Raw genomic sequence first — 17,070 nt, 5'->3', positions numbered from 1 at the left:
TAAAATGCAAAAATGCTTTGGATAAAAGTGTCTGCCTCACATATAAAATGTGTACCTTGAATGTAATTAGCTTTGCAAAATAACATTAGATGCATACCGTGAATTTTACTGTAATTTCGAGGATATTTGAATATAACTACATTAGACTATATAACAATATTACAATTATTACTATAGTTTTCTGGTTTAACAATGATGCTGTGCAGTATTATGCTACTAGTCTTCCAGTAATTCTGCTTACAGTTCTTGTGTATACCTTTGAATGCTGCAACACTACAGCTCAGCACAAAAGCAGGGAGCATGAATTGACAGAAAGTGGGTAAATTTATAGTCCACTCTTGGCCTTCATCTAAAGTCTGTATAGTAAACAGATGAGCTTGGATTGAGACGGCTGTCAGGTATGTTGATTGAGATGTGACTTGACAGGCAATAGTCGCCAAAGCACTACTGTATAGTATATTCCTCAATGAGTGATGAGTGTGTTAATCACTCGAGGTCTTCAGGATGTATACCATGCGAGGTGCTTTTGTCAGTGTGCGGGACACTATAGCATCAACTAAATGGGCTTTAATTCTTTATGCTCTCTCTGCAGTAAACTGTTACAGCCCTTGAGCCTCGACATGGCCTGAATTCTTCACCAGACTGTATATCATCTTAAATGTCTAATACAGATCCAGCAATGACATAACAGGGTGGATAGTCTGCCAAAACTAATGTGCTGGGAATTTTTTAAGCAATGGACTGCTTGCCATATTTTGTGTCTATATATTTATATTTCATATGTGGTAACCTTTAGTGCCAAAGAATAAGATAGCGGTTACACAAGTTAATTAAATAGTTAATTAACATGTAGACCTTCTTTCATTTATCAAGTGAAATGTCACATTTCTCTCACAGGTTAGATGGGATTTCGCAGTGTGTCGGTCGGTGGCATTAGTAGTAGTTCCTCATGATAATAGATTGGGTGGTAAAGGACATTTGCAGCACTATATGTCAAGAGCTTCAGATGTTTAATTTTTAATGCACCTCCATTATTCTTTTTAGAAAGGTGTAGTAAGTAAAAGTTGATTATAGGCTTGCATTTGCATGTGTATAATGTTATATTAATGTTAGTAAAATACATTTTATTTCGATTTATTTTTAGTTTGTATAATTACAAATGAGTTTGGATCATTTCAGTTCTTTGGTTTTAATAATTATTAACCAGTTAATGAATCTGTAAATTAAAGTAATTTAATTTGAGTTAAATATAAGAAATATAAGAATATATATATATATATAAAATTATAGGCCTAAATGTTACTATTTACACTTTTTGCTAGTCTGACCAGGAAAGAGGCTTCCTTTCAATCTACAAACGTCTTTCCAATCAACGCATAAAAAATCCACCCTGTCATAGTAGTTTAGCAAAGACATTTTCTAAAAAAAACTATTATATGAAGTCGTCTGGCAGATGCTTTTATCTAAAATGATTAACAGGGTCGTCGCTAGCCCCTGATTATTAGCTATGCATATAAATACATACATTCATACATGCATCACCTACATGCATTGCCATGTTTTACAAGTCAAGCAACAGTAAAGCCTATGATTTCTTATAAGGAAGAGAGAACATAGTGTTATTGGTGGGCATGTTTCACGTTGTATTGCTGTAGAACAGGCTGATGTCAGTCATGTCTGTTTGGAGACTCTCTATGTCTGCCACACAAAAGAATGAGATTAAGAGGATAGTCCTGTTCCGGATGTTGCCCTCAGCCCTTTCTTTTTGTACTCCTAGTATGCAGTTTTAGTGATGTAATGCTGCATAGATTGTTGTGTACACGGCACTACATGCTTGGCAATGGGGCACATAGCAACCGCTAAAGTGGGCACTAATGAGCTCCCTTCTAAATCACGACATGACAAATGGCACCCTGTGGTCTTGTGGACTTTACAGACATGCAGAAGTGACCACATTAAATGTGCCATTTGGGCAAACAAATTGCGACAGGGCTGATCATATAAAAAAGAAACAACAGCAGACGTAAAAATCCCAGAAGTATGACATTTTTAGTCATAACATGCAAACCTCCCCAGACAGACCAGCCATCTGTACAAGCCGTATGCCAGTGATTGCAATATCAATATCCTTGAGAGCAGTGGAAGGAAGGATGCTGCATATCTGGTGGATAAATGTGTCATCTGAAAGGACGGCACAACCTCCTTTCAATGAGTTGTGGAGCGAGGAGAGGGTGAGCCATTGGTTGCAATTAACAACCTCACTACTTTATGCTGCTAAATGTCATACACTGGACCTTTAAAAACCTTTTTGTAAATATAAGTCTCAGAATATTGTGTGGAAGGTTCAGAAAGAGACTTGAGGGGTTGGTGAGTGACGATGTCTTCACTCTTTACATAACAGTTACTTCTGTTCTTCAAATTTGATCGGACAAACTCAACTGGTATCAAAATACTATGACATCCTGGTAATCAAAGGAAACATCTGAAGTTCCAGGTTTTGCAATACAGTGACTTATTGGACTAAATGTCGATTTAAAGATTTGTGGTGATATCTATGAGAAGGCTTTTTGACTTGCAATGGAAGGAATGAAATGTGTGTTTGGAACAAATCGCATGTTTAAAAATGGTTCAGGAAACGATTCACTAAGCATCCGTGATAAAAACGATAAAGGTGATAAAAGTAATAATGTGCAAATCTGCTCAGATTTTTATGCTAACCGGTTTATGTGTTTTCCACTACTTATATTTGCATAAATCTTCATACTTTAATAGCATCTGCTGCTGATATGTTGTGTTTTCTTCTTAAAAACTGAAAACTTAACAATATTACATTTCAAAATTTTCTAAGATAATTGCATAAAATCCTCATGTTCAAATATTTTTCACACATACTCTGAGCTGTTTTTTTAATGCCATGTGTAGCCCAATGTAGCTGAATATTATTGTTCATTTCGTGTGACAATAGCTGTTCAGCTGCAGTTTCTGTCCTTACCTTGCTTTCATGTAAAGGGCAAACAAACAAACACACACACAAAATATATAAATATAATTCCTTTTTTCTGCTTCAAGTAGAAGCACAATCAATAACTGAATAAAAGCACTATCCCTTACTGTCCTCTAAAAGAAACCACAATAACACCAGTTAGATTTATTGGGTTTCAATGTTATTACAGGTTTGTTTTAGCTTTTCTCCTGTTTCCTATTAAGCATTTGAACATACTGAATAACCAGTTGTGGTTTTGAGATTTTGAGATTTGAGATTGCACTGGCAACAAGATACTTTAACAAAGTTACTTAAGGAGACTGAACACACATACCGATCACGTTTCTTAAAGCAACAGATCACCCAAAATTCATTTATTCTTCATTTATTCACCCTCAAGTTGTTCCAAATCTGTATATGTATTTGTTCTGATGAACACAGAGAAACATATTTGAAAGAATGTAACCAAACAGTAATCGGCCACCGTAGAAGAACATTTCTTTGGATATTTCTTTGCTGTGTTAAACACAAAAGAAGATATTTTGAAGAATGTAGGAAAGCAAACAGTTCTGGGACACTTTTGTCTACAATTGGATTTTTCCTACAATGGTAGTCAATGGTGGCCATAAACTGTTTGGTTACAAGCATTCGTCCAAATATATTTCTCTGTGTTCATCAAAAAAATAAATGTATACAGATTTGGAACAATTTGAGGCTGTGTAAATGATGACTGAATCTTTATGTGGATCATAACATATATTTTAACCCTGTGATTGCAAAATAATTCAATAATTAACTGTTTTCCTGAATGTTTGTCACATACTCTATGGTTGTTCCCATAAAGCAATGTGGTCAAACGTTTCACCAGTGCAGGTAAACAAAGCACACCTCTCTGATCCTTCTGCGTGCTTAAGGAAAGATAAATGGCCACTTGGACATAAATGTAAGTGCACATTTGTTTGTGTTTAAAGAAGAACATGGGTCTAAATCCTGCGTCTTACTTGATAACTGTTGTATGAGTATAGGTGAAGTAGTGAAGTGAGTTTACTTTATAAGAGGTATGCCTCTGTGGACCTTATTAGAGAGAGAGAAAGAGAGAGAGAGAAAGTATGTGAGTGTGTGCATGTGTGTGTGTGCATGTGCGTGTGCCCATGTGCGCGTATGAGTTTTTAAAAGTTAGTTTTTTCACTAGCTGCAGTGCAAAAGAAATAATAATAAATAATAAAAAATTCTTTCACCCAAATAGAGTGCATAAAATATTCTACCATGTAAATTTGTCTCGATAATGGTAAGAAGACAATAGGGACTTAATGCTAGAATGCTTTAGAGAATTATTCGTAAGGAGCTCTTGGAAACCCCATCCAGCTCAGTTACTCAAAGACATTCAGACATTTTTCTCTGTTTACAGGTTGCAACAAAGAAAAAGCCTGCAGTGTGTTTTATGCTCACTGGACACAATACATAATTATTCAGAGTTGGTAAAGACCAATGAATTGTGACATGGCAAGACCTGACAGGAAATATTTACATTCTAAAAATAAAAAAAACATGCATACGGAAAATCCCCCTACTAGCCCAGATGTTAATATAGATGAGCATCTTTAAATTCCTGTTCTAACACAATCCGATAGAAGAGACTTTCCTCCTCTTCTTCTGTTCTCACCTCCTTTCCAGAGCTCCATACAGCCCTTCATTGATGTGACAGCATCATGTTTCCTCCACCCAGATTGATCTGACTTGGGCTCAAATTGGTGACATTTCCAGAGGCACGAAGCCCACTGGTAATGGAACAACTCCGACACCAGTCACAGCTTAAGGCTTACAATTAGTAGTAAAATAACATTATCCTCTATGTTATATACAGAGGCAGTACATCCCAGCATTACATATAAAATAACATTGCACGGTTTAGATTATATGAATGGAAGAATGTAATCCATCACCATTGAATTAACCCACAATGCTGAAACAAAAGTTATGTTTTCCCTTGAAGTAAAACTACGAAAGGGAGCAAAGGTTTCAGAATTTGGGATTTAAAATCTAATTCAAACCTGATATTAAAAAGTTTAACGTGATCGTGAGATTTTGCAGATACAAATGGAGCCTTAGATCCATCATTCAAAACACTAATCTTTTTTATTTAATTTCAATATCGTCAACCATTTTGCTCATTGTTATGTTTATAAATGTATTAATGCAATGTTTTAGAGCTCCTGTAAGTACCGTTTAAATGTTACCAGACCAAGAAATAAGGTCAGGAGATTGTAAACAGAGGTTGTTTGGAGATCTACTTTCCTGAAACTATTGATCTCACGTTGTTTTCTGTAACATCAGAAGATATTCAGGTTCTTAAATGATTACTCCACATTTCCCAAAGAGAAATGATGAAAGTGCAATACAGAAGTTAAAACTGCAGGTTTACATTTCAGGAGTAACACTTAGTTCACAGAAAGAAATGTCATTATTTTTCATTCTTGCAATACCTTCACATATATATGTTCTGTGTCGTTTTTACTGGAGTTGTGTTTTGTGTTAGTCTCAGTTCTGTTGTCTACAGCATCGATAGCACACCAGAACTTTAATTTGTTTGGCGGTGAATGTTGTATTCATGGATTTCTGTGTTCAGCACAATGAGGGCTTCAGAAACTTTAACTATAACTTCTAACAAGCCATTCTACTAAATAAATCCTACATTCACATACAGTATGAGTCCTCTATTGGACTGAGACATTCTACATTCAACAGCAATTCCCTTAAAAGAAATGATTGTCTCTCATATTATAGTTATAACTTTTAACAATTGCTCAATTTTCCCTTTGTTAAAACTCCCTAGCATCAGACTGGTAATGACAAAACGATTGCTTGTAGGCCTGCAAAATCAATGAAAACTTAAGATGAGGAAATGACTCCAGCACTTATGTTTTTCTCAGGGGTTCGGCTGCACACATCAGCGAAGGATTGTAATGACAACACATGCGCTGTTGTATTTTGATGGGTCAGATTTAAAATCACTTTCAAAGCACACACAGCAGTGCAAAAGGAGATGATAAATACCGTTTAGGTCATGGCACTATAGTGATCATTTAGTGTCTTGGGACGTGCCGACCACACTGACCACAAGCTCATTTGTATTCACTGTGCTGTTCATATTATGTGCACAGAAAGATAAATGATTGTCCCGTTGGTTTAGCACAGATCTTTCAGGGGCTGACAGTGGTTTTGTGTCTGGATAAAAACGGTGGAATGTAGGGTAGTGCAGTTCTTTGAGACATGCCCAACATACAGCACAGACAGTTAGTAGATATACAGTACTAACAGTGGCTGGTTAAACCATATCTTTCCTCTTTATAACAGCTCTCAATGTTGTGGTCAATGGGTAACTGAAAATCAATGTTTAGTATTTTTTAGCTGGTTATACATCCTGTGGCGTTTTTCATAACTTCTGTAATGAAACCAAATTCGTAACCGATCTAAAAACAAATGTACCAAATGAAATGTCACAATGATGCAGGACGTGGTGGTAATAGCCAGTGGACATTATGCCTTTCCTCCATATCTTCTGTGGGGTGACCTTAGAAGAAAGCTGTGCTATTTTGAATTGCTAAACACAGCCACGAGTAACACTGGCTTTGCTTCAGAAGAAATGACCTGTAGGAAAGTAGAATGCAGAAAATGGAGGGCATGTTTTTGTCGTGACATTTCCCCTCCACCTGTCAGTCAACTCTGTGCCCCTGTGCTGGGTCATAGATGCCCGGCTAAACCAGACATGTCACCTCTGATTGTATAAAATGTTTTGAGAACATATTGGGCCTGACAGAAAGAGTCAGCATATGTTGAGATAAACGGAATGAAAACAGCCAGAGAGAATATAAAAAGCTTGATATCGGTGATGTGTTTCAAATTCTCTTCCATTAAACACAAGAATATGTTTTGTAGACAGTGTGTATGTTTGTTTGTGCAAAATAATGAACACCATCAGATGATGTGTGTGATTGTTTGTGTGATCCGGACTAGGCCTTAGTTAAATAAGAATAATTAAGTTCTTTTAAGAAACATACTTCATAAAAAAACATTACTGCATCTTGAGACAAAACAATCGCGGTGATATATTTTAAGATATGCCAGTGCAAGTTGTTTTCAATCAAGGCATCTCTCACATTTAAGTTAGTCTGAGACTAGGTTTAAGCCCTGTCCAGAAAACCGCCCCTTAATATCTTGTAAATTTCTTTAAAATGAGAAAAACATTATGTAAATATCACAGACTGCATAGATTTAAAAAAATGTGTAATGTTTGCTCTGCACAAACTATAGGAAGCTTTAGTTCTTCTTTAACCATATTGTTCTGGCCTATAGTCACTGCCTGAATTGTTATTCTACATGTTATGTATAATAAATACAAGTCATATTTCAGTTAAGATCGCATATTAATAAAGCTTTCTAATTTTTAAAAGAGAAAACAAAATGCTTTATTGTGAGGCAATTTATTTTATATTTAGCAAAAATAATTATTTAACCAAATATGCATCTGCCAAATTATTAAGATGCCAGCATGGATAGATGTCATGACATGATATGCCTTATATAAAAAGCAAACTTAAAAAAGCAAAACAATATAGTTAGTCAAGGATTTTTCTAAAACGTTCTAATACATTGCTATTTAATGTCTACTGTTAACTGTGGGCCCTAAATGCACATCCAATTAATATAAGCACACAGTGCTGTCCATCTGAAACCTTGTATCTCCATATTTCACGATTTTTATTTTTTGCCATAAATCATTATTATTAGTTGACCTTAAAATTTGTCACTGGGTTTTTCAGATATCTAATCAATGCAAATACAACACAGTATTTAATAATTCAGAAAGTAAATGTTTATTATTTTTATTTTGAGAAAAACAGCAAGTTTGGTCATCTGAGGTTTAGGAAAAACAGCGAAAATACGTACATTTTAGGTGTATAGATATTTTTTATGTACATATTCAGCTGCTCTGCCAAACTGTGGTGTTTTTCATGCTGGCCTGACCACACAGCTATATGTGAGGTTGATGAGTCAGTCTAATCTGACCCGGGATCAGACGATCCAGATTAGAGCAGAAAGCTGCATGTTGCCTAATGTACATCCTGGTGTACATACTAATGTACAAGCAGCACAATGTCATGCCAAATTATCTAAAAAAGTGAGCTTCAGATAGCCAAGCGTTTAATAACTACATTATTTTTATTCGTGTGATTTCATAGTGAGTGGAGAACTGATGTACTGTAAACAGGACAAGGCACAAACACTGGATTGCAAACCTCTGTACGCTATCTGAGCAGGCACCATTTTCTTCAGACACGGACCTCTTTACTCTGTGTTACAATAGTGCTTCCCTGATTGCAGAGATTTATGGAGTCCAGAAAAGGTTTCAGAGGGTATCGCTGTACAGTACAGTTCTGTCTGAACGCTGGTTATGGGTCATTACTCATTCTCACAATCTCAAGCTCTTTTTAGGAGATTTTATTGCACTTCTAAAATCTCTTTTAGGTCTATACATGACGGTTTATCTTTATTCTGTCTTTGTTTGCTTTTTTCAAGCATCATCTCAATGCACACACATGTCCACTGGCTGTAAACAGCCTTTATGCTTTTTCAGTCTATGGTTAATTAAGTAGAGGAAGCTTGACTCTGCTTTTATGGCTGGTGGGCAAATGCAATTAAAAGCTCATAGCGGGAGCTTTATTTATGTTGATGTCTCCTCATCATTCATTGGAATGCCTGGGCCTGGGACATCTTTCTCTGGTTAACTTAAAATAATACTTTATCATCTCTGCATTTCTGATGCATTTTTCATAAACATATAGACCATTTTCCTGAAACACTACCCTTTTCAGTTCTTTTTATTTCGTCCTTATGAAACCTTGGTTGTCCAAATTCACAGTTTTTCTGAAAATAAAAAAACACGGCACTTTTTGAATGATTATATAATTTAATAATTCGTATGGTGCTTTTCTGGGCACTCAAAGCGCTTTACATTGAAGGGAGGGGGGGGTCTTCTGTGTAGATACAAGGTTTTGGAAGGACACCAATGATACAAGTCCTAAATATGTTTGTTTCACATTTAAATTCAGTCCTAAATATTCTTGTAGTAATATTTTGTGTTCCTAAACAAAAGATATGTCAGCTGGAAAAGAATAGCCTAGATACTAAGAATATAGAGTAAATGTCTTACACTTTTAGAACACAAATATGGAAATATGTTTGCTTATGTCATGGTCTACGCCTGGGTATTGGTGTTGGATTAAGCTGTTTTTCCAGCCACTTGTAACATTTTCGTAATGAGCAACTGGCAGTGTTTGGTACCAATGATAAATTTTGCGATGGCAAAATTTATGTCCCCTGTTTGTTTTGTCCATGTGCTCATTTCGAGCTCCTGAGCAAAATTTTTCTTCAACAGAAGCTATTGCAAACACACACAAATAAACAATGTGTCAGTTCTGCTTGAACTGGAAGGCTGATGGCTGCAAACCAATACGCTGCTTTCTCCTGCTAGCGTTTGCTCATTAATTTCACAATCAGATTCTCATCTGTGTTCTCTCTCTCTCTCTCTCTCTCTCTCTCTCTCTCTCTCTCTCTCTCTCTCTCTCACTTATCTGTCTCTCTGAGTTTCCTCTGGAATGGACAGCTTGTTCTGTTGTTATGCAGTGAGGGCCAAACCTGCTCCAGAACTGTCAGGACAGTGGAACACACACACTGTGTCTCGATTCTTTATAAAGTCATATCTCTGCCAAAACACTTTACTGGATGGAGCTTGTTTTTAAGGCTTAGATAAGAACACTTCATGAGTCCAGCTCTCACCATAATAGCATCCTTTAATGACAAGCCACATGGGAAATCTGAAGTTTAACATGCTGATTAATCTTTAGCCATTGGTGGATAAAAGGGGTTACTAAGAGAACATTTAAAACATCTTCACAAAGTATTAATCATTCTTGCACTTCTCACGTAATGGTCTGTGTCCAAGAGGTGTTTTAAGATAATGAAACGCTTTATTGTATCAGCACTCTGACTTTAGTCCCAATGCGGTTTAGCATTTGCTGGGTTATTTTAGCAAATAAATCTTAATTCTGACCAAAAAAAACTGAAGAGTGGTATCATTAACTTTGTATAGAGTATTAGAAACATTATGCTTAAATCCATTTCTTACAGAACATTGTGCGCCTCAGTTCCTGGCAAAACTGGCACATCAAGTTTTTAGGTTGCAAGTTGATGTCTGAATGTAAATGAGATTTGAGTGTTATAGCAGTGGGAAAAAAAACTTTATCTTGGTTTTGCTTTTCTAAAGGTAAGAAGCATTTCCGAAATAAGCAAATGTGAGCCCGTGATACTAAATTGTTCAAATGAAAATGTTTAGCTGTGCTGTTTAATTTATAGGAATATGATGGTATTGGTTAGACAGGAGTTCTGTACTGATTCTAATCTGGGCATCTTCCCCACTGTGCTTTCTTGTCAAATCTTGACTCCTGTGGTGACTCTGTGACACATTGTGTGATCTCCCCCACCGGCTAACCATGACCGTGATAGGTGGGCAACTCTAGCTTGGACATTTCACACTGCAATATGGGTGCAAAGCAACACTTTACTGTGAACACACACATAGAGTAAAGTGTTGTACTAGACCACACTATACTTTACACATTGTTTTATATTATATTACAGTAGCTGGTTTGTACATGCCAAACATAATTACAACATTTTAACTGTAAAACACTAAAGATTTGGTTCTATAGATAGACGGCGATGTTCTTTATTAAAAACATGACAGCCGTGTTATTATTCTGCCAGACATGACAATATCCTTAAATTGTTTACGCTTTTCTGACGGAATTTGTTGTAAGTCTTTGTTACTGTTAAATGTATATTGTGTAAAGACTTCTAGCCCTGAGCTGTTTCGCCACAAAAGACAGCGATAACATCAACATAATATAACAATTATCACATTCTGGTCATGTCTTCAGGTCTACAAAACATCTCCAGTGATGTTTAATGAAGGATTGTACTTCATTACAAATAGTCCTGGAGCAACATCCACACCTTCTTCTGTCATCTGGTATTTCATACTGATGATGGTTCTCTGCTTCAGACTCGGATTACAGAAACGTCCATTACACAAAAAATTATAAATAGTCAATAATTGCAGTAGCATATACAAAGAAAATATTAATTTAGTATTAAGGTAAATTTTTATTTATTAACCTGTGTACCCTAAAGCAATACATTCAAAATACATTTCTTTCATACTAAGTATGTTTATGTATTAGCATGTGTTTACTGACATACCGCTTAAGACTTACTGAAATAAAATGATAAGTAAACTTTATTTGGAGTACTTCTTGTACACAATGCACATTTCTTAATATTAGGCCTAAAATGTGTTTTAATGTGACTTATTACATTATTTTTGTCTTAAATCAATGACATTATTGTGTGGATTTGAAACAGCAGAGCAGTACAGCCTACATGATCCCTGTGTGATATTTCAAAAGGCCGTTTTTCACCACACTGCTCATTTTTCAGGGGATGGTCACTGTCAGCGTGCAACAGTTTGTGATTAGTTTGGCCTCGTACTGAATCAATCGTACGCCTACAGTCTAACTTTTCAATCTAATTTAGTGCTGCTTGGATCTCTGGCCACACAGGAAAGTTTAAAACGGGAGCTTAATTTCATGTTGCATTAAACTATATTTGTAGAGTCACATGTTGGATGTTCATGATATATTTTGACAATTACTTGATCCGATTACACATAAATACACAAACTGTCATGTAGGAACTTCGGCTAAATCATGCATGTCTCTGTAAAATCGGATTTGTGGATTCTTTTATCACATCACTGCAACGTCAAACACTGGGCTTTACCGGTTGACTACCTCAAGCCTAATTCAAGTCGAGAGTCTCTGCATAACACGTCTTTAATGTTTCCATTTTTTCTGCATTACTTTAATCTCGGCTACTAAAAAAGGTCACGCCACCACGTGGTTACAAAGCAATTTCAAAGATGTGCTCAAAGATTATTGCTCCTTGCCTTTGCCTAATTAACACTGAGTTTGATTTACAACCTCGTCGCCGTGGCAAAGTGACAGAGACGTACATGCACCATTGACGTTGTGATGCGTCGCTATCGTCCCCATTACCCACAGGCACCACTACAGAACACTCCCCCAATGTTCTTCATAAACAAGTCACAGATTATTTTAATACGCAGAAAAAAATACTCTCTCATTACAGTCAATCAATTATTTTGCCGCATTACCATCAGTTTCCGGCGTCGTTTAAAAAAAAAACTCCTAATACTTCACTTAGCGATTGTCTCATTGCACCTGGACTGTCTTTCAATCCTCATCAAAGGCAATGAATGCAGCTGATCCTGTATTAGAAGCTAAGAAAAGCCAGCAGAGATAATGTGTCTGCCATGGTCCGTGGTAAATGTCTAAATTCTCCCATTGTTTGTGTTGCTGTGCTCAGGGGACTGGAAGAAACAGAAGGTGATGCTCCAATGCTCCCTCACAACAAGTGAATTGCGCCCCACCTCACTCTTCCATGTAAACAAATACAACCATATTGTTGTGGATAGGATAGTGGTTCTGTTTGATTGGATATAGTGTCTTCTTTTCTTTTTTAACCATTATATGCTTTCCATTTCATAATATTTTACATTTTGTCAAGTGTTTGCAATGCCGTTTAAATGGATACAATCTGGTTTCCTGACATTTTGAAGAACACTTCACAAGTCTGTTGTGTCTGGTCACTGGTAAGTGTTGGGTACCTGTGTGCGTGTGTGTGTAGCGTATGTTTGTGTGAGAGTGAGTACAAAAGCAGTTCTGGTTGGCAGATCCATCATTGACCGAGGTGCCAAGGAAAACAGCGCTGTGAGATTACACTGTTTACTGTGTCAGAAACAAAGAATCCGTCCTTCTAACCACACAGACTACAATTTATTGACTGTCAGTGCACTCCATCATTCAACTAGGATTCACAAAGACAAACACACGGACACACAAATGCTGACATATGCAATATATACAGCTGCTTGTTGCTCTTGAGGAAAACCGGATTAGTCTATATATCTCTGATTATGTGTCAGCCATTGGCATTTGTTACAGAGTGTGGGTCGTGTAGTAAAGGTTAATGCTCAATGTATTTCCATTATTTTTTTAGTTTATAGAGGAACAGAATGTGAGGTCCGTCAACCTCAGTCAACAGGAGCGTGGTTTATTGTTTATTGTGATATCTGATGGATTTATGGGTAAAACTGTCATGATCCTGCCTCTCGTTGTCTTGGTTTTCGAGTCTTGTGGCAGGATCATGTCAGTCCCATGTGTTTTGTGTGGAGAAGGAGCATTGTTTTGGTTTGAGAAGCCATGCTCTCTCTCCGGTGTCACGTCCTTTAGTCCAGCCCCCATGTTTCCCCGGTTAGCGGTCCATTAGTGTTAGTCTTGTCACCAGCCCTGGTCCATCTTTCCCTTAGTGTTTCAGTCCCCTCACCTGCCTCGTGCAATCCTCCTGTTAGCTTTCCCTTAGTGTTTCATCCATGTCACCTGCCGCCACTCTCCCTGTGTCATCAGTCCTTGTTAGTGTTTCCCCTTATCAAGCCCCAGTTTCCCTCTGTCTCTTGTCGGTTCATTTTGCATTTTGAACACTTTGCACATTTACCCTTCGTCTGTCTGGATTACCCGTGTTCCTGTTCACTGGACTCAAGTTTGAGGACTTAGTTTGTTTTTCTTAAGACCTTGTTTGTTTTGTTCCCCTTGTGGGAAGTTTTCAGTCTTGTTTGTGTTCATGTTTTCCCCATCGAGGGTCTTTGTTTTGGATTAAAGTCTTGTTGTTCGACACATGTCTGCCTGCGCTTGGGTTCTGTCCACAACCATAACAAAAACAGGTGTTCAACGAGGAAATAAATGTTATATGTACTTGAAATCCATCAGCAATTGATAGGACCGGGATTCTAAAGCCCATTTGATTGGACGAGAACTTTGACGAGAGGCTCAAGTGTAGCGTGATGTCATGGAATTTCTAGATTTTTTCAGCGCCCGTGCCAGGCTGTCAGTTTTGAAAGCTTTTATCTTCTAAATGGGAATTTTGTCAGCGCGTAGGAGCATATCATGTTATTGACATCCTTATGGCTTACTTATTTTTAATAAAAGGAAAAAAACTTTCATTTGAATTTCACTGGGGCTTTAAAGGGACAGTTCACGCCAAAATTACAAATTCTGTCAATTCTGTTTACTCACCCTACAGTTGTTCCAAATCTGAACTGTTTGGTTACAAGCATTCTTCCAAGTATCTTTCTCTGTGTTTAACCAAACAAAGAAATGTATACAGATTTGAATGAACAATTTGAAGTTGAGTTAACAAAGAGAGAATTTTTGGGTGAACACATCAACACTCCTTCATTGTAAAAACAATGTTTGTCTTCAGAAATATACACACTACCTGTTGGCATTATTACATTTAAGGTAAAACATGAATTTTATATATTTCTAAGTAAATTTTATAATAAATGGTTGCTTTGAAACTTTTGAATAAACCTCCCCAACATTATAAGACAAAATCTCTTAACAAAACATGTAAAATATTCAATACTCAACGAATGCAAATGCTCATTGAAGCAGTGCTTTGAAACTAAGCTAATTAAAAATGTGAGCCTGTTTGCATAAACATAAAACAGGAAGTGTGAGTGTTTGCGTGTGTGGAGGTGGCTCTTTGTTTTGTTTTGGTGAATTGCTGCTTCATAAATGTAAGATGAAGTGGGCACACATGGCCTCTGCTTTGCACATGAAACAGAACAGCGGATTTACAGGCAGGATCAAAGGAAGCTTTTGGTCCAGCAGGCTTTGTGTGGTCCCATGTCTCCACCTAAACTAAATGTGGCATACAACTCAGTTCAGAGCGAGCATACCAATAACATGTCTTCTGCTGTAGCAAATATATACTTTATTACAACTGCACCAACTGAATGCTTGCAGCATTATTGTGTTTCTTTAGATATATTGGTTTCCCATTAAATCGTTTGAGAGAGCGAGAGAGAGAGGTGGAATACCTTGTCGATTGCATTATTTCGTCTACAAATGTCACCGTTACTTTTGTATGATAGTTATAGTTTGCAATGTAAGTGCATAACAGTTGCCAGTGTGTGTGATTTAAGTTCATAACTTAATTTTCCTATTTCGCAAACGTCACAAATGTACAATGATGAAATATGCCTAAATCATGTCAATGACACTGAAGATAGATTCAATGACAAGGAGAGCTAGCAGTGATGGAAGTCATGATAAGAAACATGTTCTCTCAGAAACACATCTCCCTCTCTGCTTTTAAGAGACTGTACATATTGTGAGCTTCTTTTCAGAGTCCTTGAGTTTGTTTGAAGACAATATTAAACATTATTACTAGTAAACCGACAATAAAAATTGGTGCAACTTCATTTGAGTGTTTAAAATGTGTATTTTGTGTCTTTTAGTCCATCTGTATTCTGTTACAACGTTTACAAAATTCCCTTTTATCTGGTATTCATATTTTGTTTACTTTTTCTGAAATATGAATGACTCGTGTAGTGCTGAAGAGGTTAATTTCCAAAATTCAATTTAATGAAATATGCCAAAACTAAAGCGTACAATCAAAAGAGTGAATGAAGTTTATATAAAAGGACTTTTGTCAGATGTACAGTACGCATTGTAATCTGTGTGTTTTTGGTGCCCTTATTTAACAAAATAAATACTAGTTGAATTCTGCCCAAGACTTGTCTTTATCATTTAATCCGTTTCTCCCATGTGTTGTTTCTCATTCTCTTTTCTGTCATTCTCCTGTTTTTTTCTCATTTATTTCATACAGAGCCACTGGCATCAGCAGCAGTCAAATTTAACTTGAGGAATCTATAAAAGAACACTCTTGTCCTTGAGCTTCACCGACTGCCCAAACAACGAATTCCACGTGTCCGCACTCATCCAGGAGCTTTGTCATCCCATAGAGGAAAACATCATGGCCCGTGTGACAAATGAGAAATGTAATAAGAGAAAGATCACTTTTTCTGAAAGAATGGTGGCCTAGAAAGAACCCGGATCTGATCTGATTGAAATGACTGAGTATTCTCATGAATACTCGTCATTGTATTTGTTCTACACGTTTGTGAATAACGGCTTTGTCGTAGTACTTCAGTTGCGCAGTATTGATTTAAAACTTCCTCTTGTTGGATTTACTGTACAGTGTACAATAAAACTAAACAAAGAGCAGCCTGCAGGGAGAATATTGACTTTAACTCATCATGCCACACCAATATGATACATAGCTAACCTTTGACCTTTACATGCAGAAAGAGCAGTTCACTGTACTCTTCATATATGACAGTGACATGTTTGCTATTCGCAGAAAAAGGGAATCCATGCCTGTGAGCAAGTAAAATAAAAGCAGGAAACATTTTTAAAATGTCAATGATAATAAGTTTTAGTAGCGTTAGTTGCCACTTTCTTTCTTGTCACTTGTCACATCTTTTATATCCTCTCAGTCCTTTCCTCTCAATTTCTCATGCTTTTACCCAGAAGAGTAGTGACACAAATCTCATTTATCTCATTTCCTGTTTGTCTTATAATGCAAATGAATGTGGCTCGCTGACTCCGGGTCCCCAATCATTCACGCTCAGAGGCAGAGATGCTCGCAGAAATCAAATTCTTACTCAAACATTTGTCTTCCACCCTGCAGAAAGACTGAAGATCTGTCAGATAGAGTTTTTGCTTCTTTCGGACTTAATAGTGTAGACATTAAGATTATATCAACCTAAATCTCTGCTGGATTACATTCAAATGTTACATAGTTCATGATTCGGTTTGTATTTTACACATATTTAATGGTTTCAATTGGCCAAATGTCTTTTATCTTATCTATGTTGTCATATAATAATTATACCATCCTAGTGAGGAAATATTTAATTCTAGTGACTTGGATATCAAATGGATTAATTCATTGATTTTTATCGGTCACTCACAGGTTTCTGCAGTCAAATATTGTGTAATATGACTGCATAAACGCTAAAATTACTAAAATTAAAAGTGAGG

Source organism: Barbatula barbatula (genome assembly GCF_947034865.1).
Source record: "Barbatula barbatula genome assembly, chromosome: 14".
In the NCBI taxonomy this organism is placed as follows: Eukaryota; Metazoa; Chordata; class Actinopteri; order Cypriniformes; family Nemacheilidae; genus Barbatula; species Barbatula barbatula.
The sequence above is the reverse complement of the archived record's forward strand: the minus strand, read 5'-3'. Positions refer to the sequence as shown.